At 40.8% G+C, this 27,574-nt stretch overlaps 1 long non-coding RNA gene across 1 annotated transcript; it reads right to left on the bottom strand.

Moving 5' to 3' along the window:
• Positions 1 to 9,145: 9,145 nt before the first annotated feature.
• LOC139167355 (uncharacterized) lies at positions 9,146 to 19,409 on the bottom strand. Its single transcript, XR_011559112.1, has 3 exons — positions 19,335 to 19,409; positions 11,051 to 11,179; positions 9,146 to 9,864 (listed from the first exon to the last, which is right to left on the bottom strand). It is a non-coding gene; the product is annotated as an uncharacterized lncRNA (long non-coding RNA).
• Between the last annotated feature and the right edge of the window lie 8,165 nt (positions 19,410 to 27,574).

Raw genomic sequence — 27,574 nt, 5'->3', positions numbered from 1 at the left:
ATAACAATTGGGGGTTACTCAATCATTAATTGTAAAATCTTTCTTCTACATGATATTTATCTTGCATAAGGAGAAACCATACTCTTAAACAAGGTAAATCTATTCATATTAATTATGTAGAACAAATGATTAATGACAAAATTCATACTCTTAATAATATTATCCTAACCTTTGTATTGTTTTAAACAAGTCAGCATTAACAATCCTCTTGGGTATAAGTATAGTTGGAAGAAAAAGTTTAATTACACAGAATTATCCCCACTTGAAGCAACAATTTCTTACAAAATAACCTATCCTGTTAATCAAATTTAAATGGGTAACTTACATTTTACTTGTACATTTTATTTACTGGTAAAATAGTGTTGTTGGCTTGATCAGAAGAGAAAGCCATGGTTTTTCCCTTCTGAAAGTCTCTTCAACCCTCCCGCCCCTTCCCCCACTGCTTCCTGTAGAGGAGGAGCTGTGATTGTTACAGCCTGCTGCCAATCAGATAGGTCTCTCAGTGCCTCCTTTCTGTATAGAGGAGGATCTGTGATTGGTTCTGCCTGCTGCTAATCAGGCAGCTGAGGGGTATTGCCAAGAGCAGAAAGGAAAAAAACCTCATGAGGTTTCTTTCCTTCCTGCCTTTCACATCGGAACTGTGGAGCTTTGGAAAATGTTGCAGGGCAGTTTTCAGGTCAGTGAAAGTCAGTGACTAGTATAAGTCGAGGTTGGATTTTTCGGCACATTTTTTGTGCAGAAAATCTCGACTTATACTCGAGTATATACGGTAATATAAATATCTAAAAATCCAATTAATTAACTAATTGTTCTTAAAAAACCCTGGTATCATTAAAAATCATTCCCATTCACACAGGCATACATCACACTCATCGGACAGGGGCTAAGGTCTCGTGGCCCCAAGCCCTGCAGAATAGATGAATCTTCAGACTCTTATGGAAGGTGAGGAGGGGGAGCAGTACGAATCTCTGGGGGGAGCTTAAATTACTTAAAATTATTCATTTATGAGTCTAATTTAAACAATAACATTCATTTTAAATATTCTTATCAGTACATTATTCTTATATGAGATATACAAATGGAAATTAACACTTTCCTTTGAAAGTTCACTTACACATGACTTATATAGTTCATATTTTTTAAATCATTTCTTTTGAAAACAGACCATGAGATGAGAAAGATAAGATGGTACCTTCATTCCTCAGTTATTCTTGTGAATAAGCTCCATACAATAAATATCAGGCTCCCCTCCCCTGTTGGTAAATATTATACTATTTTTTGATTAATAACTGTATTTTACATAGCATGTATACAAAGGACTAAATGTATGTTTTTCAAAGAGAAGTAACAATTTAGCTGAAAAATCAGACAGGTAACTGTCTTACAAAGCTTTTCTCTGCTTATATGTGAAATGTAAATGGACATGGAAACATTATAATTAATATATTAAAGATGTACAGTATACATATTTGTTTTCAAAGTGAAGTTACCTTTATCTTCTATCGTCCTTGTAATTTAATGCTGCTCCTGAGACAAAATTGCCTGGCGAAATGGCAGCACCTAATTAACTTTCTCTGAGCTCAACAGCTAAGCAAGATCAGAACAATCTACAGTGATACCTTGTCTGACAAACTTAATTGGTTCCGGGACGAGGTTCTTAAGGTGAAATGTTTGTAAGACGAAACAATGTTTCCCATGGGAATCAATGGAAAAGCGATTAATGTGTGCAAGCCCAAAATTCACCCCTTTTACCAGCAGAAGTGCCTGTCTGGGATCCCCTGAGGTTCCCCTCCATAGGAAACCCCACCTCCGGACTTCTGTGTTTCGCTGGCAACGGAAGTCCGGAGGTGGGGTTTCCCAGCGAAGGAAGTATCATTGAAATCGCAGCGTCGCAAAAACAACGAAATCCTCGAAACCCTATCTCCAGACCTCTGTGTTTTTGCGATGCTGCGATTCCACTCAGGCTCCTCTCGCTGGGAAACCCCACCTCCGGACTTTCATTGCCAGCGAAGCAACGGTTTTTGCGCTGCTGGGATTCCCCTGAAGCATCAAAAAAACATGGAAGTGCAGAGGTGGGGTTTCCCATGGAGGGGAGCCTCAGGGGAATCACAGCAGCGCCAAAAAGGGTGCTTCGCTGGCAACGGAAGTCCTTAGGCGGGGCATCCCAGCGGCAGCGGTGGGTTTGTAAGGTGAAAATAGTTTGTAAGAAGAGGCAAAAAAATATTAAACCCCGGGTTTTTATCTCAAAAAGTTTGTATGACGAGGCGTTTGTAAGATGAGGTATCACTGTAGTTAGTTTGGAAAGTTGAACAAAAATCCCAGAAGGCAGTATCAAATTGCTTCCATATTGTTGCCAAGAAAGCTATTTGGAAACAAACATCAATAAAATGATGAGATGTCATTCTCATAATGGGCTAGATTTTACTTTTGCCTCCCAAGGACAATTATATCTGTCCGTCAATCACCCTGCGGGGGGGAATTATTGACTCCCTCAGAGAGGGTCTGCAACTTGGGCATCCTCCTCGATCCACAGCTCACATTAGAGAAATATCTTTCAGCTGTGGCAAGGGGGGCGTTTGCCCAAAGTCACTCATGCCCTCATCACCTCAAGATTTGATTACTGTAATGCTCTCTACATGGGGCTACCGTTGAAGAGTGTTCAGAAACTTCAGATCGTGCAGAATGCAGCTGTGAGAGCAATCATGGGCTTCCCTAGGTATGCCCATGTTACACCAACACTCCGCAGTCTGCATTGGTTGCTGATCAATTTCCGGTCACAATTCAAAGTGTTGGTTATGACCTATAAAGCCCTTCATGGCACCGGACCAGAATATCTGCGAGACCGCCTTCTGCCGCATAAATACCAGCGGCCGGTTAGGTCCCACAGAGTTGGCCTTTTCTGGGTCCCGTCGACTAAACGATGTCGGCTGGCAGGACACAGGGGAAGAGCCTTCTCTGTGGCGGCCCCGACCCTCTGGAACCAACTCCCCCCAGAGATTAGGACTGCCCCCACCCTCCTTGCCTTTCGTAAACTTCTTAAAACCCACCTCTGCCATCAGGCATGGAGGCACTGAGACATCTCCCCTTGCCTATGTAGTTTTATGTATGGTATGGTATGTTTGTATGTATGTTTTTTATATAATGGGCTTTTTAGGCTTTTAATGTAAAGTTGTTATTTTAGACTTTAATATTAGATTTGGTATTGTATATTGTTTTATCACTGCTGTGAGCCACCCCGAGTCTGCAGAGAGGGGCTGCATACAAATCTAATAATTAATAATAATGGCATGATGTCATTTTCTTCTTCTTCTTCTTTTTTTTCAGGACTACCTAAAAGAAAATGACATCATGCCAGTGGAACAAAAGGGCAATAAAAGACGAAGTATAGGTATGAAAGACCAGCTCCTAATTGATACAATGATTTCAGAGAACTGTAAGAACATGAAAACAAACCTATATATGACCTGGATTGACTACAAGAAAGCCTTTGACTCATTGCCACACAGCTTGATCATAAAATGTCTGAAAGTCATTGGAGTCAGTGAAAACATCAGGAAATTCATAGAAAAGACGATGAAATATTGGAAGACTGAGCTTTTTGTTGGGAATGAAAGCTATGGACTTATCAACATCAGAAGGGGCATCTTCCAGGGGTATTCTTTGTCCCCATTGCTATTCATCATTGCTATAATCCCGCTGTCACTCATCCTACAGAAAACAAACCTATGCTACCAAACTGTTAGAATTCACCAAAAATTTCACACCTGCTGTATATGGATGACCTGAAGTTGTACGGGAAATCAGTAACTGAGATACAGTCACTAACCAACATTGTGCGAATCTTCAGCAATGACATAAGCATGGAGTTTGGCCTGGATAAATGTGCCACAGTGGCACTGAAAAAGGGGGAAACCACTGAAAGTGCAGGCATTGAAATGCCAAATGGTCAAACCATCAAGTGCCACCAGCCAGAAGCCTACAGATACTTGGGCATCTTGCAACTGGATAATATCAAGCATGGCCCTGTGAAAACTGTGATCAGCATAGAGTACATCCAGAGGATCAGAAAAAAATTGAAGAGCAAACTGAATGGTGACAACACTATCAAGGCTATAAATACTTGGGCCATACCTGTCATTAGATACACACCTGGCATAGTGATCTGGACTCAAGCAGAGCTGGACAACCTGGACAGGAAAATCAGAAAATTAATGACGATCCATCATGCACTACACCCCCGCAGTGACGTTGACAGGCTCTATTTACCAGGGGAAATAGGCGGCAGAGAACTTTTGCAAGTGAAACAGACAGTGGAAGAAGAGCAGAATGCATTAGCTGACTATGTGAAGGAGAGCAAAGAGTCAGCATTGGTGGAGGTCAACAATAGGAAGCTTCTCAAGGTGAAGCAAACTAAAGACCAGTACAGAAAAACTGTAACTCAATGCCGTATGGACAGTTGATGGAACAAAGCATTGCATGGCCAGTTCTTGGAGAAGATTGAAGGCAAAGTGGATAAGGAAAAGACCTGGTCATAGCTTACAAGTGGAACACTCAAAAAGGAGACAGAAGGACTAATACTGGCAGCACAAGAACAGGCCATTAGAACAAATGCTGTCAAATCCAGAATTGAAAAATCAACAGATGATCCAAAGTGCAGACCCTGTAAAGAAACAGATGAAACAATCGATCACAAACTCAGCTGCTGCAAAAACATTGCACAGACTGACTACAAGCAGAGACATGATGCTGTGGCACAGATGATCCACTGGAACATGTGCCGGAACTACCATTTACAAGTGGCAAAGAACTTAATATAGTCAACTCAATGGTGGGTTGCTCCCGGTTCGGCTCAGTTCTAAGAACCGGTAGCGCCAGTGGCAAGAGACTCCGCCCATCTGCCCAGGATGCTTCTGTCCATATTCATGCAGAAGCATCACACGCACGCATGAAATGCATGCATGAAGCAGTAGCAAAGGGTTTTAGAACCAACTACTGAGCCAACTAGAATCATGACATTAAAAGTTATTGTATTGCTGGATTCATATATGATATGAATCTAGAGTGAACAAAGCATTTTCCTTTCTCTGGGCGCTTCGAGACGGAATAACCACTTCACTGTGGCGACTCCCCTGCGCTGCCTCACATACACCTGGCACGAGGTTGCCTCGGCAGCATCTGGGTGCAGAAAGGCAAAAGGAGGCGCTTCGACCGGCCGGATCAACTCGGCTTCAGCCACACCAAGGAGTCCCTACAGTGAAGGAAAGGTGCTGGCTACAAAGCGAGTGAGTGAGAGGAGGGGGGAGCCCTTCAGCATGGAAAGGAAGAGGAAGCAGATAGCAGCAGCAGCAGCCACCTTTCAATCAAAGTAGCGGGAGGTTCCCCCCTCTTGTCCGCCTGGGGTTCTTTCTCTGGCACAGTATATGAGAGGCAGCCTCGCACCGGGTGTATGGGAGGCACGTGCTCCTCTTCGCTGCCTCAAGTCCCTCTTTTTCTTTTTTAAGCCTTAAAGTTTTGGACTGTCCTCCTCCTCTTCTTCCTCTTCCTCTTTCCACCCAAATTCCGAGCTTTTAATGGGTTTGCATGCATTATTTGCTTTTACATTGATTCCTGTGGGAGAAATTGCTTCTACTTACAAACCTTTCTACTTAAGAATCTGGTCACAGAATGAATTAAGTTCTTAAGTAGAGGTGCCACTCTACAGCAATCAGCATCTGATTTCATTTTTTAAAAAAGGAAAGACAGATAGCGGTACCTTTTTTCTGTTTAAAAGTAGCACGCAATACACCTTGAGGTAATCCTCAATGTACTGTACAACAGTTTAGGTAGGGTTAAGGTTAGGGTTACAAAAGCATTGAAGAAAGTGTATCATGACTATTTTTCACACTTATGACCATTGCAGCATCCCCATGGTCATGTCATCAAAATTCAGACATTTGGCAACTGCTTCATATTTATGATGGTTACTGAGTCCCAGTGTTATATGATCACCTTCTGATAAGCAAAGTCAATGGACAACCCAGATTCACTTAACAACCATGTTATTAACAATTGCAGTCAGTGTTCCCTCTAATTTTTTGGGTGGGTGGGTGGGTGGGTGGGTGGGCAGAAAAGTATCGTGTCTGAGCGGCAGTCCCTTTGGGACTGGGCGGCACAGAAATAATAAACAAACAAACAAACAAACAAACAAATAAAAAACCCACCCTGTTTTGCCTCAGAGAATTTCAAAATAAAATACTGTACTGTGTGTCTATAACAGTGAGCTCATAATAGGGCAACTCTATCAATATCAAAATGCCACTTAAATAGTTGAGCTAGTTTCAAACTAGATTTTGATTTTCTTTCTCTCTTCCTTACTCCCATTCTTTTTCTTTTTCTTTTCTTTCCTCTCTTTTTATTATTAGAAATAATAAACAAACAAACAAACAAATAAAAAACCCACCCTGTTTTGCCTCAGAGAATTTCAAAATAAAATACTGTACTGTGTGTCTATAACAGTGAGCTCATAATAGGGCAACTCTATCAATATCAAAATGCCACTTAAATAGTTGAGCTAGTTTCAAACTAGATTTTGATTTTCTTTCTCTCTTCCTTACTCCCATTCTTTTTGTTTCTCTTTTCTTTCCTCTCTTTTTTCTATCTGTTTCTCTCTCTTCCTCTATCTCTCCTTCCCTCTCACTCTTTCCCTCTCGGCTTCTGGGCAGGTTGGGAAAATGTTGATGAGTTGATGATGATTTTTAAGTGAGCGATTGCTCACTGCTCCGCTTAGAGGGAACTATGATTGCAGTCACTCACTAAACAACTGTGGCAAGAAAGGTTGTAAAATGGGGTAAAATTCCCTTACTGCCTCATTTAACAACATAAATATTCAATTAAATTAGGGTCATAAGTCAAGGAATAGCTGTACTAGTTTTCAATTGTTGATTCCCTGAGCAGACAGACAGCCAACTAAGCAGACAGAAAGCTCAGTCTTCATTGACCTGTTCAGCAGCATTTAGAATAGAATAGAATTGAATTGAATTGAATTGAAGCTGAAAGGGACCTTGGAAGTCCTCTAGTCTAGTCCCCTGCTCAAGCAGGAGAACCTATATAATCTCAGACAAGTGACTGTCCAATCTCTTCTTACAAACCTCCAGTGATAATTTCCGAAGGCAAGCTGCTTCACTAGTTACCGTAATTGTCCTCACCAGGCAGGGATTCCTATTTATCGCCACTACTGGTGCAATGCACGCACAGCTCTGGGCGACCAGTGAGCGGGCGCATCCCAACAAGATTTTGCTTCTGTGCATGAACAGAAACAAAATCTCACCAGGATGTGTTTGCCTGCCTACCGGGTCACCTGGAACTGCATGCACATCGCTGTTGTTAGTACTGGTGCACAGTGTGGCCTGTACCAGTAAGGAACCTAATACTAGTCCTCACTGTTAGGAAGTTTTTCCTTCATTCCAGGTTGCTTCTCTCTTTGATCAGATCCCAACCATTATTTCTTGTCCTGCCCTCTGGTGCTTTAGAGAAGAATTTCTCTTCTTTGTAGCAGCTCCTCAAATGCTGAAATATTGCTATCATGTCACCCCTAATTCTTCTTTTGACTAGCCAGACCCAGATATTGGTTGAAATATTCCTGGTGTGGTCTTATTAGGTTTTTGTAAAGCAGCACTAATACATTGCTGGCTCGTATTTAAGTCCAATAGAATTCCAAAGCCTCTCTCACAGGAATTGTTTTTGAGCCACGACTTGCCTAATCTGTACTTATACCTTTGGTTTTACATGCCTAAATGTAAAGTTTTGCTTTTCTCCACATTAAAATTCATTTTCTTGGATAAGGCCCATTGTTCACGTTTGTCAAGATATTTTTGGATCCCGAGTTTGTCTTCTGAGGCGTTGGCTATTCCTGCCAGTTTAGTAGCATTTGATGACTTCCCCTTCTATTCCCTCATCTAAATCATTTATAAAGCTATCAAAGAGTGCTGGGCCTAAGATGGAACCTTGTGGTACCCCACTGCTACTTCTTCCCATGTGGATGTACTACTATGAAGGACGACTTGTTGAGTACAGTTTGTCAGCCAGCTACAAATCTATCTGGTGATGATGTTACCTATTCCACATTTTTCTAGCTTACCAAGAAGTAGATTCTGGTCTCCTTTGTCAAATGCCTTACTGAAATCTAAGTATACTATGTCCACAGCATTTCCCTGGTATGCTAATAGAATAAAATTAGATTGGTTTGACATGATCTGTTTTAAAAACCTACGCTCTCTACTCTTTATAAGTTTATTTGCTTCGTTTCCTTCGTTTGCAGATCTGTTTTTTTTATTATCTTTTCCAGAATCTTTCCAAGTATTGATGTTAAACTAATTGATCTGTAGTTTCCTGGGTGTGTTTTTTTTACCCCTTCTTGAAGATGGGAACCCCATCAGCCCGTTCCCAATCCTCAGGTACTTCCCCTGGGCTCCAGGATTTTTGAAAGTACAATGATTGTGAGATAACATCTGCCAGTTCCTTTAGAACTCTGGGATGTAATCAGTCAGGTCCTAGTGATTTATATTCATCAAAGTCAAATAGCTGTTCACTTGCCATTTTCATGCTTATTTTAATTTTTATTTCAGGTTTGTCTTTTACAGTAGCTTTTTTTGGTAGGTTGAGTTATCATTTATTTTCGCGTGAATACTGCTGCAAATAATGTTAATCAGTTGTGTTTTCTCCCTATTGTCTGTTTCTGGCTGGGGAATTCTGGGAGTTGAAGTCCAGATATCTTCAAGTAGCCAAGGTTGGGAAACACTGCCCTAGACTACCATCTTGTGGTTAACTATTATTATTTCATGCTTTCTTTTTTCCTAAGTAGTATGTAATTATTACATTATTCTTATGTGAGATATACAAATGGAAATTAACGCTTTCCTTTGAAAGAATTTGTGCTCATTATTTTTATTTATTTTTATTAAAAATAACTATAATTTAAGTGCATACATACTCAATGCACAAAACACTAAGACAGTTTTTTAAAAATTTGAAGAAAGTGAACAAATCTTAACAATTCTAACTACATTATGTCAAACGGCAAAATATAATTTTAAAACAAAATTGTCCTATCCAAATACTAACATCTTTGAGCATCTTCTTAAAAGTGTCTTTAAAAATTGAAAAGATGATTCCCTTTTATACAGGTAAAACTCTACGTGATCTAAATATATTTGACAATTTTGTCCTCTGAGCCACATGAAATAAAACGGAAAACCCACTCACCAATAACAGACCACTTGACATATAGCCCAAGTAAACAGCACCCCCAATTCTTTGTGAAATGGGCTTTGCAGGCAAATGATAAGAAGGGGGAAATGAAATGGTTTCATCTTTAAGTATAGAATAGACATTCCAGGTAATGGGAACAAAGACACAGATGCTAGAAATCAAAAAAAAGTTGCCTCCCATAAAAGGCAGAAGTATAGTCTTGACATATTGTCGAAAATAACTGTTCCATGGAATTAGAAATGCCAACAACAACCCCACAAATGCGAAAAAAGAGCCAGTGAACATTAAGACCTGAGCAACCTTCATTTCTAATGGGAAGAATTCTTCAAAAAGATCAAATCCATGACAACATTCCAACGATTCAAAGTCCTTTGAATTCGGAGGAAAGCAGATCTTCCATATTCCCAACTGAGTGACACCAGCTGCATAATGGCTACTTTTTTCATTGAACCACATCCTCCAGTCCGGGTTCTGTATTGCAATTGGCAAGAAGATGCATCCCATAGTTCCTGTTACAAATCCAATCAGTTCCAGGATATACATTCTCTCCTTTAGTACTTCCTCCGCAGTTCTGAATGCAGGCAGCATGTTAGAACGTTCACACAAAAGCACAGAGTGCTGAAAAGATATGAATTGTTGTAATTCTTCAATATTTTTACTCTCATTTATCACATTTCTAATCTCTACCATTGCAGTTATTTCTATACTATCATAGATCTATTCATTAACTTGAATTAGCATTAACTGGATGTAACTTATAACATTTAAATATCTATTTCTGTGTTTTAGAATAGCTTCTTTTAAAAAAAAAATCTAATTGTTACATTGTTGTATGAATCATACTAGCCTTTCTATTATAAGCACTCAGAATTAAATCAAATCAAATTAAAAATATCAAATGTATGAAAATCTTAAACAGAGTCACAATATTGATTCATAGAACAAAATTACGCATTGGTGGTCACAAAGAAATTCTATTATTAATATTAACTCCTATTCCTCCAGCAAAACTTATTACATTCTCAATTATATCCTAATTTTACAGCTTTATTTCTTTCAAATATTTTAGAATGGGGAATACTGTATGTAGGGCTAACTGCCTGAATGGTGCACTGTAATTTAGACTATTTCCTTAGTACTGAAATAATTCCAGGTTTTAGACCATCTTTGCTAAGTTGACCTGGTTATTAATTTTATTGACTCAAGGAAAAATGTAAAATCTTTCTGTGGTGGACTTCCTGGTTTTAATCGGTCCTCTCTTTCTTTTTCTCCCTCCCTTCCTCTCCATGTGTGTGTGTGTCTGTGTGTCTGTGTGTGTGTCAGTGAGAAAGGGGTGGTGGAGAGGGAGAGCAGAGAAAGAGGAGTATCAGTTAACATTCTATTGTAAAAAAATAAAATTATCATGCAATTTATTTCCTTTGTTTTTGCCTGTGGAGGGAGGGAGGTTATCACTGGAATTGTTACTGGAAATTCAGAATCACTTCCAAGATCCTGCCTCTGATTGATACTTCTGGATGATACTTTCTACTTTATCATGAAAGTAATTTGTTGTTGTTAAAAAAAATGTGTGTGTGTGTGTGGGGGGGGGTTTAGATAGGGCAGAAAGTAGAAAGCTAACTAGTAATGTTATTACAGTTAATATCATAAATAGTAAATAGCTAATCTAGTCCAGAGCTTGTTAACATTACTAAAAGTGCTAAATAAATGCTCATTAGACAAACCATGATAGGCAAAAAGTCAGCAATGTAAATGTCATAGAGTTGGAATGATCACTGGCTTGCCTTGATGAGTAAAACGTGCTTACCAATTGCAGAGGAACTCCTCCGAGTAAGATAGACAGAAAAACAGGAAATACAAGACTCCAGGGAAGATGCTTTGGAGATGAAGGTATCAGCTCTCTTATCAGAAAAATGATGGCACTTTTCTTTTTAACCTAAAGCAAAGAATGTAATTTTTGTTTGTTATTTTGTACTGACTCAAATACTTTGGCCACCTAATGAGAAGGAAGGACTCACTGGAGAAGAGCCTAATGCTGGGAAAGATTGAGAGCAAAAGAAGAAGGGGGTGACAGAGAATGAGATGGCTGCATGCAGTCACTGAAGCAGTAGGCATAAGCTTAAATGGACTCCAGAGGATGGAAGAGAACAGGAAGACCTGGAGGAACATTGTCCATGAGATCGTGATGGGTCGGACACAACTTCATAATTAACAAATGACACATTTATTCTTGTATATCCACTAACCTAGGTAGCCATTAACTGAGTAAAATCTTTTTATCGCCTAGTGTAGCAACTCACAATCACATCAACTAGGTTAACCCTAATTATTTGGGGAAATGACATTTTCACAACTAGTTCCTCCATGAAATCTTGTATCTAATGTAATTTCCGTGAATTAATTATGTAAAGGACATCGAAGACCTGACAAGGAAAGTAAAACCAGTTGATGTATTCACATTTCCTGGTTTCAGATTGGACAGATCTAGAAGTTGAGACATAGATAATATTTTCAGATTTGCATAGTAATCCAGATTTCACTACGGGGTACCAATAGATTAGAACAATCCATAAGGAACATGACTCCCATCAGATTACATCATTGACCTTTTGAGGCAAACTTGAATGACATCATTATAGAGAAGTCACAAATACATTTACGATATCCCCAAAGAATACTAAGGATACCAATTGCACCCTCACTTTTTAGCTTTCATTTCTATGTAGCTATCTTTTTGATCAATAGCTCAAACAATTCTATCTCTTCTTCTAAATTCTGAGTTTTGTATTTCAGTTGCATTGATTCACGAGTTATTACAATTCACAAATTATTCCCGACTTATTAAAAATATGATCACCAGTTATTAAAATTCATGAGTTATTAAAAATATGGAAAAATACATGAGATTAAAAAATATAACAACCTGGTCACACTTCAACTCAAAAACAACCTCACGAACCACCTCACAAACCACCTCAAAACCAGCCTTGCTGAAATCTGTCTGGACTAGACTAAAAGAATTCAAACAAGACTACAGTGTTTACAAGTCATTCTTTGGAGCAAACATTCCTGTTGCCCTGGGAAACTCAACGGTTTCAGTTGAAATGTTTAGAACAGATTTAAAATAAAATATTTAAAATATATATGAACTCTTTTGCTCTTTTACTATTAGAAATGTAGCTTTAGCTGCATTAACTAGTAGCTTCTAGTAGCTTCACACTGTAAGATTTTAAAGATGCAGTGTGCTTTTTACAAGCTCTTCATTCTTACAGAGCTTCAGAAAAGACCATATTTTGATGTCTGTTTCTATATTGTATAAAAAATATTCTAAATTATTACTCATAACAAACATTTTTAATAAAAGGAAGACAGTATTTGTATTGCTTATAATATGAAAAAAATGAATGTAAGGATTAATTAATATGTGAAATAGAAAAAGATATCACATGGAAAAAAGAATTCCTTTGGGAAGGTCAAAAAAGAGGGCCTAATCTAGTCAAATATGCTAACACTTTTTCTAAAACATTTTTTTTGTTATAGAATAAAATAGAAAAATATGAAAGCAAATAATAGGACATACTCTTAGTGCTTATTTTGGGGCCCAAAAGAAAATAAAACCAGTTCTTATTTTCAGGGAAACACGGTATGTATACTTGCAATGTTCCCTCTAATTTTTTTCCGGGGTGGGCGGAAAAGTATAGTGTCTGGGCTGGGGGGGCATAGAAGTATAAATAAATGAATGAATGAATGAATAAATGAATGAATAAATCCCTTCTTTTTAATTAAAAGAAATTAATAATAAAACAAAACCAAAATCTATTACTATTAAAACTAGAACAACCAGAAAATCTAAAAACATAACTATAAATAGAAAAGAGTGAGGGCTGGGGTTTTTTCCTCTGTTGTTATTTAAGTGCTTTTACCATATGCTTTAAATCAAGACACTTCTTTCGCTGTTTCTCTCTTTCCTGTCATTCTCTGCCTCAATCATTTTCTCATTTCTTTTTTTCTCCCCTTTATTCTATCATTTCTCTCTCCCTATCTTCCTTCCACTCTTCTCTCTCTTGCTTTCTCTCTGTCTCTCTCTTTCTTTCTTGCTCTCTCCCATTCTCTCTCACTCTCTTCCTTTCTCTCTTCTCCTCTCTCTCTTTCTTTCTTGCTCTCTCTCTCTTTCTCTTCCTTCCTATCTTCTCTCTCTCTTTCTCTTTCTCTCCCTTCCTTTCTTTCCTTCTCTCTTCCTTCCTCTTTTTTCTATTTCTCTCTCTCTCTTCCTTCCTTCCCCTCTTCCCCTCCCTCTCCCTCTCTTTCTCCCTCCCTCCCTTTATATTTCTCTCTTCCATCCTTCCTCTCTTCCTCCCTTTCTCTCTCCCTCCCTTTTCTCTCTCTTACTTCCTTCCCTCCCTCCCCTCCCTCATTCATTTCCACTTCTCTTTCCCTCCCTCTCTTTCCCTTCGTTCTCTCCACTTCTTTGGCAGGCAGCCAGCCAGCAAAGCCAGCTGCCTGGGAAAGCCCTGTGCTGGCCAGCAAAGCCGGCTTTCTGGGAAAACGGCACGCTTTTCAAACGCGCAGCTTTCCTGCATCTCTTTCCTGGGCACGGGTGGGAAGCAGCCACCCTCCCCCCGCGACACCAGGCTCAAGCCCTGTGCCGGCCTGCAAAGCCGGCTGCCTGGGAAAGCCTGCGCCGTCAGCAGAGCCGGCTTTGCTGGCCAGCACAGGGATTGAGCCTGGTGCTGTGAGGGGAAGGTGGTCACCTCCACACCCCTGCCCAGGAAAGAGGTGCAGGAAAGTAGCGCGTTTGAAAAGCCACTGCTTTCCCCCAAAGCCGGCTTTGCTGGCCGTCGCGCCCTCTCCTTGGATCCGCATCCTCCCCTTGGTTCTGCCTCCCGCCACCGCACAGCTCACCTCAGAAGCCTTGACGCTTTGCTGGCCAGCATGGTGGCGTGAGAGGAGGCGGATTTCAGGGTGGTGTAGGCCGATCCCGGGCCCATCGTCCCTGGCTCCAGGGGGCAGCTCGCAGCGTGGCAGCTGGGTTGGAGGCCAATGCCTTCGCCGATGCCGTGCAGGTGTGTATCAGAGCAGGGGCGGGTAAGTGTGGCGGCAGCTGAGTGGAAGCGGAAGGGCGTGGGAGGAGGTGGGTGCCGTCGATGGCCGAGCCGAGAAAGCCACGACTTTCTCCCCTGCCGACAGCTTGGGAGGGGTGGATCAGCTGACGGTCGGGGAGAAACAGTGCCGGCTCCGTGTTTTCCTTCTGCTATGCTAACAGTACATATTGGCAGGTTTTTGTGATGGAAAAATAATAAAGTAAGACTGCAAACTCCCTCCTCTTCTCTCGCCTCACCTTTCTGCTCCTGTGTCTTTCGTTGCAAACTCTTTCCCTCATTTCCTTCTGCCGTATCCTGCTTCCCCCACTTGCATGTGTACAGAAGGTTCTGAGCTGTAGGCCAAACACTCGGTTAAGGGGAAGCTCTTCATAATTGAGCATCAGGCACCCAGTTGCCTGAAAATTCCACTCTGTCACAGAGGTGCAATTTTTTGCTTTACAACAGAAAGACACTTTCCCCATTTAACCCTATCTCACTTCTTCAAAAAACTTGCCCATGAATTACCGTATATACTCGAGTATAAACCGACCCGAGTATAAGCCGAGGCACCAGTTTTCGCCACAAAAACTGGGAAAACATATTGACCCGAGTATAAGCCGAGGTTAGAAAATGCAGTGGCTACTGGTAACTTATAAAAATGGAAACCAATAAAATTACATTAATTGAGACATCAGTAGATTAAATGTTTTAGAATATTTATTTTAAAGAAAACCAATTAACTAGCTCTGTAAATTTAAAAGAGGGTAAACAAAAGCAATCTGGTAATAACAATAAATTCAAAAGTAAAAAAAATAGCTCAATCAGCAACCAAGCTAAAACCTATTTCTAAACCTAACCCAGGGGTCTTTAAACTTGACAATTTTAAGACTAGTGGACTTCAACTCCCAGAATTCCTGCACCAGCCATGCTACTTCAAGAATAGGAGTTGAAGTCCACAAGCCTTAATCCTTCCAGGTTTGAAGACTCTTGCATTTCTAACCCTAACCCAGGGCTCTTTAAACTTGACAGTTTTAAGACTGGTGGACTTCAACTCCCAGAATTCCTGCACCAGCCATGCTACTTCAAGAGTAGGAATTGAAGACCACAAGCCTTAATCTTTCCAGGTTTGAAGACTCTTGCATTTTTAAACCTAACTCATGGGTCTTTAAACTTGAGTTTTTAGAAGCCTGGAGAGAGTTCATGCTGTGCCCCCCCCCAACTTTAGCTTGCTGGCTGGCTCGCTGGCTGCATCTCCCACCCCTGATCCTCCCTCCTCCTTATCTCCCTTTATTGCCCCATGTGTTGTTAGGGGAAGCAGATTTGCTAAGGAGATCCACTTGGGACAACAGCAGAGGAAGGAGGAGGAGGATAGCTCTTTCCTTTCCTCCTCCTCCCCCCGCGGCTGTGGGTTATTCTGGCTCTCCTCCTCCTCCTTTCCCTGTTGCCATCCCAAGTGGTGATTCGGCGCCCTCTTGTGGTGACCAGAGTATAAGCCGAGGTTGGGTTTTTCAGCCCATTTTTGGGGCTGAAAAACTCGGCTTATACTCGAGTATATACGGTAGGTCTCTTAGATTTCACATCTATCAATCCCACAGTGTACAGTGGTATCTCTACTTAAGAACTTAATTCGTTCCGTGACCAGTTTCTTAAATAGAAACATTCTTAAGAAGCAATTTTTCCCATAGGAATCAATGTAAAAGCAAATAATGATTGCAGACACATTAGGAAAGAAATAAAAACTCGGAATTTGGGTGGGAGGAGGATGAAGAAGAGGAGGACAGTCGCTGCTGAAGGAAGAAGGTTGAGGTGAGTGGAATAAAAATAATCCAAAACTTTAAGGCTTAAAAGAATACAGTAATACCTCATGATACGAACTTAATTGGTGCAAGGAGGAGGTTCGTATGACGAAAGGTTCGTAAGACGAAACATTGTTTCCCATAGGAAACAATGTAAAGTCAATTAATCCGTGCATCCAAAAAACCCCCCGCAAAAAAACGGCTTTCGGCGATTGCTGGGAAGCCGCGCGGCTGTTTTAAAAGGTGACAGCCGGCCTGGGGGGCTTCCCAGCACGTCCCCCGAACCCGGGTTCGGGGTTCGGGGGGGTGCTGGGAAGCCCCCCAGGCCGGCTGCGACCCTTTAAAACAGCCGCGCCGCTTCCCAGCTGTCTCCTGAAGCCGAACGCCAAAGCCGAACTTCCGTGTTCGGCTTCGGGAGATATCTGGGAAGCGGCGCGGCTGTTTTAAAAGGTGACAGCCGGGCTGGGGGGCTTCCCAGCAACCTCCCGAACCGAACCCGGGGTTCAGAAAATTTTTGTCTCTTCTTACGAACTTTGTTCGAGTTACGAACCGGCGTTCGGGAGGCTTCTGGGAAGCCCCGCCGCCCGGCTGTCACCTTTTAAAACAGCCGCGCGGCTTCCCAGCAGTCTCCGAACGCCGGTTCGTAACTCGAAAAAAGTTCGTAAGAAGAGGCAAAATTTTTCTGAGCCCCGGGTTCGTATGACGAGTTGTTCGTAAGACGAGGGGTTCGTATCTTGAGGTACCACTGTAAAAGGAGGGACTTTAAGGTGGCAAGCAAGAGCACGTGCCTTCCATACACCCAGTGCGAGGCTGCCTCCCATACACTGTCTTCCATACAGTGGCTGCTGATGCTGCTACCTGCTGCCTCTTCCTTCCTATGCTGAAGGACTCCTCACTCCTCTCACTTGCTTACTTTGTAGCCTATGCCTTTCCTTTGCTGTGATGACTCCCGGCTGCCCAGAGCATTTATTTTCTCTGGCAGAGGTTTATTTCCTCTCCAAGCGCCCAGAGAAAGGAAAATGCTTCATTCACTCTAGACTGCCAAAGCCTCCTTAAGCACCACCAAAAGGTTCCTCTGGCAACCCAGAAAAGCGTGAGATGGCCGGGAGTAAAGGGGGAATGGCATGAAACTGGTTGGGCTTTTGTGCCGCTCTCAAATTTCCTGGGAATTTTTTCCAGGCTTGGGTTCTTAAGTAGTAAATGGTTCTTAAGAAGAGGCAAAAAAATCTTGAACACCCAGTTCTTATCTAGAAAAGTTCTTAAGTAGAGACGTTCTTAAGTAGAGGCACCACTGTATAAGAAATCTCTACCTTGCTATTTCCTCTTTCTTGAAAAGCTACAGCCAATGATAATTTCAATAAGCATGTTTTTTGTCTTTAGCATTATGTTCCTTCAGAATTTCAGCGAAATAAGATTTATCCAGGCATGTCTGAAAGTATTAATATTTTTTTTAAAAAAACTTATCAAATACAATATTAGACATAATTCATAAGTCTGGTCTATTTACATGCTGTAATTTAAAAACAAAAAATCCTAAAAATAATAAAGTTAGAATAAAACAATGGATAGTAAGATACTTCTGGCAGATGTTGAAAACTTCATATCAAATGAAAACAATCTCTATATTAGAGGCATTGGTGAAAATTTTAAAATGACATCATGCTAGATTACATTATAACGAAATGACCTTTAAATTATATTTTTCAAAGTTTTAAACATGCCATATACTTTCACAATCAAAAATTTACCTTAACACTTTTTAATTAATTAGATTTGTAGGCTGTCTTTCTACTCTGGCCTATTTTGGAGCACAATGAGGAAAATAAAAAATGTTTACCTTGACCAGAAAAGTGCTTTACTTTTCACAGACAGAAACGGAAAGGGAATATGGTACATTTCTTAGTATGTTAGTTTATTTATGTATTTGATTTATATGCTGCCGCTGTCTGAGGACTCGGGGCAGCTTACAACATATATACACATATATAATACAATATATACCGTATATACTTGAGTATAAGTCGGCCTGAGTATAAGCCGAGACACCTACTTTTGCCACAAAAACTGGGAAAACTTATTGACTCGAATATAAGCCCAGGGTGGGAAATATAGTGGCTACTGGTAACTTATAAAAATGGAATATTCTTCTATTGTAGCTTCTTAAAATTGTTTTTATAGAAGAATTAAAAAAAACATATGAAGAACGGTTGCAAGAACTGGGTATATCTAGTTTAATGAAAAAAAAAGGACCAGGGGAGACATGATAGCATTCTTCCAATATTTCAGGATTTGCCACAAAGAGAGTCAACCTATTTTCCAAAGCACCTGAGGGCAGAACAAGAAGCAATGGGTGGAATGTAAACAAGGAGAGAAGCAACTTAGAACTAAGGAGAAAATTCTTGACAGTTGGAACAATGAATCTGTGGAACAGCCTGCCACCAGAAGTTGTGAATGCTCCAACACTGGAAGTTTCTAAGAAGATGTTGGATACCCATTTGTCTGAAGTAGTGTAGGGTTTCCTGCCTAGGCAATGGGTTGGACTAGAAGACCTCCAAGGTCCCTTCCAACCCTGTTGTTATTATTATTATGTAACTTTTTTCCTTCCAAAATGTTTTTTATTTCTTGCATCTTTCTTCCTCCCCTTCCAAAATTTTTCTTTTTCTAAATTCCAAAACTCTCTTAAAATATCTTTAGGAATCTTATCTTAATCTTAAAACCTGTTATCTTAATCTTCATTACAATATCAGTATAATTTTCTTACTAATTGGGATTTCATATATTCTTTAAAAACAATTGCTTAAATCAATCTTCCATATAATAAATATTCAGATTTTCCATTTAAAACATCTTTCATAAGTTAAAATCATTACTATCTCAATAGATGAGTAAATAACAATTGGGGGTTACTCAATCATTAATTGTAAAATCTTTCTTCTACATGATATTTATCTTGCATAAGGAGAAACCATACTCTTAAAAAAGGTAAATCTATTCATATTAATTATGTAGAACAAATGATTAATGACAAAATTCATACTCTTAATAATATTATCCTAACCTTTGTATTGTTTTAAACAAGTCAGCATTAACAATCCTCTTGGGTATAAGTATAGTTGGAAGAAAAAGTTTAATTACACAGAATTATCCCCACTTGAAGCAACAATTTCTTACAAAATAACCTATCCTGTTAATCAAATTTAAATGGGTAACTTACATTTTACTTGTACATTTTATTTACTGGTAAAATAGTGTTGTTGGCTTGATCAGAAGAGAAAGCCATGGTTTTTCCCTTCTGAAAGTCTCTTCAACCCTCCCGCCCCTTCCCCCACTGCTTCCTGTAGAGGAGGAGCTGTGATTGTTACAGCCTGCTGCCAATCAGATAGCTGTCTCAGTGCCTCCTTTCTGTATAGAGGAGGAACTGTGATTGGTTCAGCCTGCTGCTAATCAGGCAGCTGAGGGGTATTGCCAAGAGCAGAAAGGAAAAAAAACCTCATGAGGTTTCTTTCCTTCCTGCCTTTCACATCGGAACTGTGGAGCTTTGGAAAATGCTGCAGGGCAGTTTTCAGGTCAGTGAAAGTCAGTGACTCTAGTATAAGTCAAGGTTGGATTTTTCGGCACATTTTTTGTGCAGAAAATCTTGACTTATACTCGAGTATATACGGTAATATAAATATCTAAAAATCCAATTAATTAACTAATTGTTCTTAAAAAACCCTGGTATCATTAAAAATCATTTCCATTCACACAGGTATACATCACACTCATCGGACAGGGGCTAAGGTCTCGTGGCCCCAAGCCCTGCAGAATAGATGAATCTTCAGACTCTTATGGAAGGTGAGGAGGGGGAGCAGTACGAATCTCTGGGGGGAGCTTAAATTACTTAAAATTATTCATTTATGAGTCTAATTTAATGAATAACGTTCATTTTAAATATTCTTCTCAGTACATTATTCTTATGTGAGATATACAAATGGAAATTAACACTTTCCTTTGAAAGTTCACTTACACATGACTTATATAGTTCATATTTTTTAAATCATTTCTTTTGAAAACAGACCATGAGATGAGAAAGATAAGATGGTACCTTCATACAATAAATATCAGGCTCCCCTCCCCTGTTGGTAAATATTATACTATTTTTTGATTAATAACTGTATTTTACATAGCATGTATACAAAGGACTAAATGTATGTTTTTCAAAGAGAAGTAACAATTTAGCTGAAAAATCAGACAGGTAACTGTCTAACAAAGCTTTTCTGTGCTTATATGTGAAATGTAAATGGACATGGAAACATTATAATTAATATATTAAAGATGTATACATACTTATTTTCAAAGTGAAGTTACCTTTATCTTCTATCGTCCTTGTAATTTAATGCTGCTCCTGAGACAAAATTGCCTTGCGAAATGGCAGCACATAATTAACTTTCTCTCAGCTGAAAAGCTAAGCAAGATCAGAACAATCTACAGTGATACCTTGTCTTACAAACTTAATTGGTTCCGGGACGAGGTTCTTAAGGTAAAATGTTTGTAAGACGAAACAATGTTTCCCATGGGAATCAATGGAAAAGCGATTAATGTGTGCAAGCCCAAAATGCATCCCTTTTGCCAACCAAAGTGCCTGTTTTTGCGCTGCTGGGGTTCCCCTCCATAGGAAACCCCACCTCCAGACTTCTGTGTTTTTGCGATGCTGCAGGGGCATCCCAGCAGGGAAATCCCAGCATCGCAAAAACGAGCGCTTCGCTGGCAACGGAAGTCCGGAGGTGGGGTTTCCCAGCAAAGGAAGTATCATAGAAATCGCAGCATCGCAAAAACAACGAAATCCTCGAAACCCCATGTCCAGACCTCTGTGTTTTTGCGATGCTGCGATTTCACTCAGGCTCCCCTCGCTGGGAAACACCACCTCCGGACTTTCATTGCCAGCGAAGAACCCGTTTTTGCGCTTCTGGGATTCCCCTGCTGGGATTCCCCTGCAGCATCACAAAAACACGGAAGTCCAGAGGTGGGGTTTCCCATGGAGGGGAGCCTCAGGGGAATCACAGCAGTGCCAAAAAGGGTGCTTCGCTGGCAACGGAAGTGCTTAGGTGGGGCATCTCAGCGGCAGCAGTGGGTTTGTAAGGTGAAAATAATTTGTAAGAAGAGGCAAAAATATATTAAACCCCACGTTTGTATCTCGAAAAGTTTGTATGACGAGGCGTTTGTAAGATGAGGTATCAATGTAGTTAGTTTGGAAAGTTGAACAAAAATCCCAGAAGGCAGTCAAAGTGCTTCCATATTGTTGCCAAGAAAGCTATTTGGAAAGAAACATAAATAAAATGATGAGATGTCATTCTCATAATCGGCTAGATTTTACTTTTGCCTCCCAAGGACAATTCTATCTGTCCGTCAATCACCCTGGGGGGGGGGAATTATTGACTCCCTCAGAGAGGGTCCGCAACTTGGGCATCCTCCTTGATCCACAGCTCACATTAGAGAAATATCTTTCAGCTGTGGCAAGGGGGGCGTTTGCCCACAGTCACTCATGCCCTCATCACCTCAAGGTTCGATTACTGTAATGCTCTCTACATGGGGCTACCTTTGAAGAGTGTTCAGAAACTTCAGATCGTGCAGAATGCAGCTGTGAGAGCAATCATGGGCTTCCCTAGGTATGCCCATGTTACACCAACACTCCACAGTCTGCATTGATTGCTGATCAGTTTCCGGTCACAATTCAAAGTTTTGGTTATGACCTATAAAGCCCTTCATGGCACCGGACCAGAATATCTGCGAGACTGCCTTCTGCCGCATGAATACCAGCGGCCGGTTAGGTCCCACAGAGTTGGCCTTTTCTGGGTCCCGTCGACTAAACAATGTCGGCTGGCAGGACCCAGGGGAAGAGCCTTCTCTGTGGCGGCCCCGACCCTCTGGAACCAACTCCCCCCAGAGATTAGGACTGCCCCCACCCTCCTTGCCTTTCGTAAACTTCTAAAAACCCACCTCTGCTGTCAGGCACGGAGGCACTGAGACATCTCCCCTTGCCTATGTAGTTTTATGTATGGTATGTTTGTATGTATGCTTTTTATATAATGGGCTTTTTAGGCTTTTAATGTAAAGTTGTTATTTTAGAGTTTAATATTAGATTTGGTATTGTATATTGTTTTATCACTGCTGTGAGCCACCCCCGAGTCTGCGGAGAGGGGCAGCATACAAATCTAATAATTAATAATAATGGCATGATGTCATTTTCTTCTTCTTCTTTTTTTTCAGGACTAACTAAAAGAAAATGACATCATGCCAGTGGAACAAAAGGGCAATAAAAGACGAAGTATAGGTATGAAAGACCAGCTCCTAATTGATACAATGATTTCAGAGAACTGTAAGAACAGGAAAACAAACCTATATATGACCTGGATTGACTACAAGAAAGCCTTTGACTCATTGCTACACAGCTTGATCATAAAATGTCTGAAAGTCATTGGAGTCAGTGAAAACATCAGGAAATTCATAGAAAAGACAATGAAATATTGGAAGACTGAGCTTTTTGTTGGGAATGAAAGCTATGGACTTATCAACATCAGAAGGGGCATCTTCCAGGGGTATTCTTTGTCCCCATTGCTATTCATCATTGCTATAATCCCGCTGTCACTCATCCTACAGAAAACAAACCTATGCTACCAAACTGATAGAATTCACCAAAAATTTCACACCTGCTGTATATGGATGACCTGAAGTTGTACGGGAAATCAGTAACTGAGATACAGTCACTAATCAACATTGTGCGAATCTTCAGCAATGACATCAGCATGGAGTTTGACCTGGATAAATGTGCCACAGTGGCACTGAAAAAGGGGAAAATCACTGAAAGTGCAGGCATTGAAATGCCAAATGGTCAAACCATCAAGTGCCACCAGCCAGAAGCCTACAGATACTTGGGCATCTTGCAACTGGATAATATCAAGCATGGCCCTGTGAAAACTGTGATCAGCATAGAGTACATCCAGAGGATCAGAAAAAAATTGAAGAGCAAACTGAATGGTGGCAACACTATCAAGGCTATAAATACTTGGGCCATACCTGTCATTAGATACACACCTGGCATAGTGATCTGGACTCAAGCAGAGCTGGACAACCTGGACAGGAAAATCAGAAAATTAATGACGATCCATCATGCACTACACCCCCGCAGTGACGTTGACAGGCTGTATTTACCAAGGGAAATAGGCGGCAGAGAACTTTTGCAAGTGAAACAGACAGTGGAAGAAGAGCAGCATGCATTAGCTGACTATGTGAAGGAGAGCAAAGAGTCAGCATTGGTGGAGGTCAACAATAGGAAGCTTCTCAAGGTGAAGCAAACTAAAGACCAGTATAGAAAAACTGTAACTCAATGCCGTATGGACAGTTGATGGAACAAAGCATTGCATGGCCAGTTCTTGGAGAAGATTGAAGGCAAAGTGGATAAGGAAAAGACCTGGTCACAGCTTACAAGTGGAACACTCAAAAAGGAAACAGAAGGACTAATACTGGCAGCACAAGAACAGGCCATTAGAACAAATGCTGTCAAATCCAGAATTGAAAAATCAACAGATGATCCAAAGTGCAGACCCTGTAAACAAACAGATGAAACAATCGATCACAAACTCAGCTGCTGCAAAAACATTGCACAGACTGACTACAAGCAGAGACATGATGCTGTGGCACAGATGATCCACTGGAACTTGTGCCGGAACTATCATTTACAAGTGGCAAAGAACTTAATATAGCCAACTCAATGGTGGGTTGCTCCCGGTTCGGCTCAGTTCTAAGAACCGGTAGCGCCAGTGGCAAGAGACTCCGCCCATCTGCCCAGGATGCTTCTGTCCATATTCATGCAGAAGCATCACACGCACGCATGAAATGCATGCATGAAGCAGTAGCAAAGGGTTTTAGAACCAACTACTGAGCCAACTAGAATCATGACATTAAAAGTTATTGTATTGCTGGATTCATATATGATATGAATCTAGAGTGAACAAAGCATTTTCCTTTCTCTGGGCGCTTCGAGACGGAATAACCACTTCACTGTGGCGACTCCCCTGCGCTGCCTCACATACACCTGGCACGAGGTTGCCTCGGCAGCATCTGGGTGCAGAAAGGCAAAAGGAGGCGCTTCGACCGGCCGGATCAACTCGGCTTCAGCCACACCAAGGAGTCCCTACAGTGAAGGAAAGGTGCTGGCTACAAAGCGAGTGAGTGAGAGGAGGGGGGAGCCCTTCAGCATGGAAAGGAAGAGGAAGCAGGTAGCAGCAGCAGCAGCCACCTTTCAATCAAAGTAGCGGGAGGTTCCCCTCTCTTGTCCGCCTGTGGTTCTTTCTCTGGCACAGTATATGGGAGGCAGCCTCGCACCGAGTGTATGGGAGGCACGTGCTCCTCTTCGCTGCCTCAAGTCCCTCTTTTTCTTTTTAAAGCCTTAAAGTTTTGGACTGTCCTCCTCCTCTTCTTCCTCTTCCTCTTTCCACCCAAATTCCGAGCTTTTAATGGGTTTGCATGCATTATTTGCTTTTACATTGATTCCTGTTGGAGAAATTGCTTCTACTAACAAACCTTTCTACTTAAGAATCTGGTCACAGAATGAATTAAGTTCTTAAGTAGAGGTGCCACTCTACAGCAATCAGCCTCTGATGTCATTTTTAAAAAAAGGAAAGACAGATACCGGTACCTTTTTTTGTTTAAAAGTAGCACGCAATACACCTTGAGGTAATCCTCAATGTACTGTACAACAGTTTATGTAGGGTTAAGGTTAGGGTTACAAGAGCATTGAAGAAAGTGTATCATGACTATTTTTCACACTTATGACCATTGCAGCATCCCCATGGTCATGTCATCAAAATTCAGACACTTGGCAACTGCTTCATATTTATGATGGTTACTGAGTCCCAGTGTTATATGATCACCTTCTGATAAGCAAAGTCAATGGACAACCCAGATTCACTTAACAACCATATTATTAACAATTGCAGTCAGTGTTCCCTCTAATTTTTTGGGTGGGTGGGCGGAAAAGTATAGTGTCTGAGTGGCAGTCCCTTCAGGACTGGGCGGCACAGAAATAATAAACAAACAAACAAACAAACAAATAAAAAACCCACCCTGTTTTGTCTCAGAGAATTTCAAAATAAAATACTGTACTGTGTGTCTATAACAGTGAGCTCATAATAGGGCAACTCTATCAATATCAAAATGCCACTTAAATAGTTGAGCTAGTTTCAAACTAGATTTTGATTTTCTTTCTCTCTTCCTTACTCCCATTCTTTTCTTTCCTCTCTTTTTTCTATCTGTTTCTCTCTCTTCCTCTCTTCCTCTCTCTCTCCTTCCCTCTCACTCTTTCCCTCTCGGCTTCTGGGCAGGTTTGGAAAATGTTGATGAGTTGATGATGATTTTTAAGTGAGCGATTGCTCACTGCTCCGCTTAGAGGGAACTATGATTGCAGTCACTCACTAAACAACTGTGGCAAGAAAGGTTGTAAAATGGGGTAAAATTCCCTTACTGCCTCATTTAACAACATAAATATTCAGTTAAATTAGGGTCATAAGTCAAGGAATAGCTGTACTAGTTTTCAATTGTTGATTCCCTGAGCAGCCAGACAGCCAACCAAGCAGACAGAAAGCTCAGTCTTCATTGACCTGTTCAGCAGCATTTAGAATAGAATAGAATTGAATTGAATTGAATTGAAGCTGAAAGGGACCTTGGAAGTCCTCTAGTCTAGTCCCCTGCTCAAGCAGGAGAACCTATATAATCTCAGACAAGTGACTGTCCAATCTCTTCTTACAAACCTCCAGTGATAATTTCCGAAGGCAAGCTGCTTCACTAGTTACCGTAATTGTCCTCACCAGGCAGGGATTCCTATTTATCGCCACTACTGGTGCAATGCACGCACAGCTCTGGGCGACCAGTGAGCGGGCGCATCCCAACAAGATTTTGCTTCTGTGCATGAACAGAAACAAAATCTCACCAGGATGTGTTTGCCTGCCTACCGGGTCACCTGGAACTGCATGCACATCGCTGTTGTTAGTACTGGTGCACAGTGTGGCCTGTACCAGTAAGGAACCTAATACTAGTCCTCACTGTTAGGAAGTTTTTCCTTCATTCCAGGTTGCTTCTCTCTTTGATCAGATCCCAACCATTATTTCTTGTCCTGCCCTCTGGTGCTTTGGAGAAGAATTTCTCTTCTTTGTGGCAGCTCCTCAAATGCTGAAATATTGCTATCATGTCATCCCTAATTCTTATTTTGACTAGCCAGACCCATATATTGGTTGAAATATTCCTGGTGTGGTCTTATTAGGTTTTTGTAAAGCAGCACTAATACATTGCTGGCTCGTATTTAAGTCCACTAGAATTCAAAGGCCTCTCTCACAGGAATTGTTTTTGAGCTACGACTTGCCTAATCTGTACTTATACCTTTGGATTTACATGCCTAAATGTAAAGTTTTGCTTTTCTCCACATTAAAATTCATTTTCTTGGATAAGGCCCATTGTTCACGTTTGTCAAGATATTTTTGGATCCCGAGTTTGTCTTCTGAGGCGTTGGCTATTCCTGCCAGTTTAGTAGCATTTGATGAGTTCCCCTTCTATTCCCTCATCTAAATCATTTATAAAGCTATCAAAGAGTGCTGGGCCTCAGATGGAACCTTGTGGTACCCCACTGCTACTTCTTCCCATGTGGATGTACTACTATGAAGGACGACTTGTTGAGTACAGTTTGTCAGCCAGCTACAAATCTATCTGGTGATGATGTTACCTATTCCACATTTTTCTAGCTTACCAAGAAGTAGATTCTGGTCTCCTTTGTCAAATGCCTTACTGAAATCTAAGTATACTATGTCCACAGCATTTCCCTGGTATGCTAATAGAATAAAATTAGATTGGTTTGACATGATCTGTTTTAAAAACCTACGCTCTCTACTCTTTATAAGTTTATTTGCTTCGTTTCCTTCGTTTGCAGATCTGTTTTTTTTATTATCTTTTCCAGAATCTTTCCAAGTATTGATGTTAAACTAATTGATCTGTAGTTTCCTGGGTGTGTTTTTTTTACCCCTTCTTGAAGATGGGAACCCCATCAGCCCGTTCCCAATGCTCAGGTACTTCCCCTGGGCTCCAGGATTTTTGAAAGTACAATGATTGTGAGATAACATCTGCCAGTTCCTTTAGAACTCTGGGATGTAATCAGTCAGGTCCTAGTGATTTATATTCCTCAAAGTCAGATAGCTGTTCACTTGCCATTTTCATGCTTATTTTAATTTTTATTTCTGGTTTCTCTTTTACAGTAGCTTTTTTTGGTAGGTTGAGTTATCATTTATTTTCGCGTGAATACTGCTGCAAATAATGTTAAGCAGTTGTGTTTTCTCCCTATTGTCTGTTTCTGGTTGGGGAATTCTGGGAGTTGAAGTCCAGATATCTTCAAGTAGCCATGGTTGGGAAACACTGCCCTAGACTACCATCTTG

This window comes from Erythrolamprus reginae, chromosome 4, assembly GCF_031021105.1.
Source record: "Erythrolamprus reginae isolate rEryReg1 chromosome 4, rEryReg1.hap1, whole genome shotgun sequence".
Classification (NCBI taxonomy): Eukaryota; Metazoa; Chordata; class Lepidosauria; order Squamata; family Dipsadidae; genus Erythrolamprus; species Erythrolamprus reginae.
This window is presented reverse-complemented; position numbering and strand designations above follow the sequence as displayed.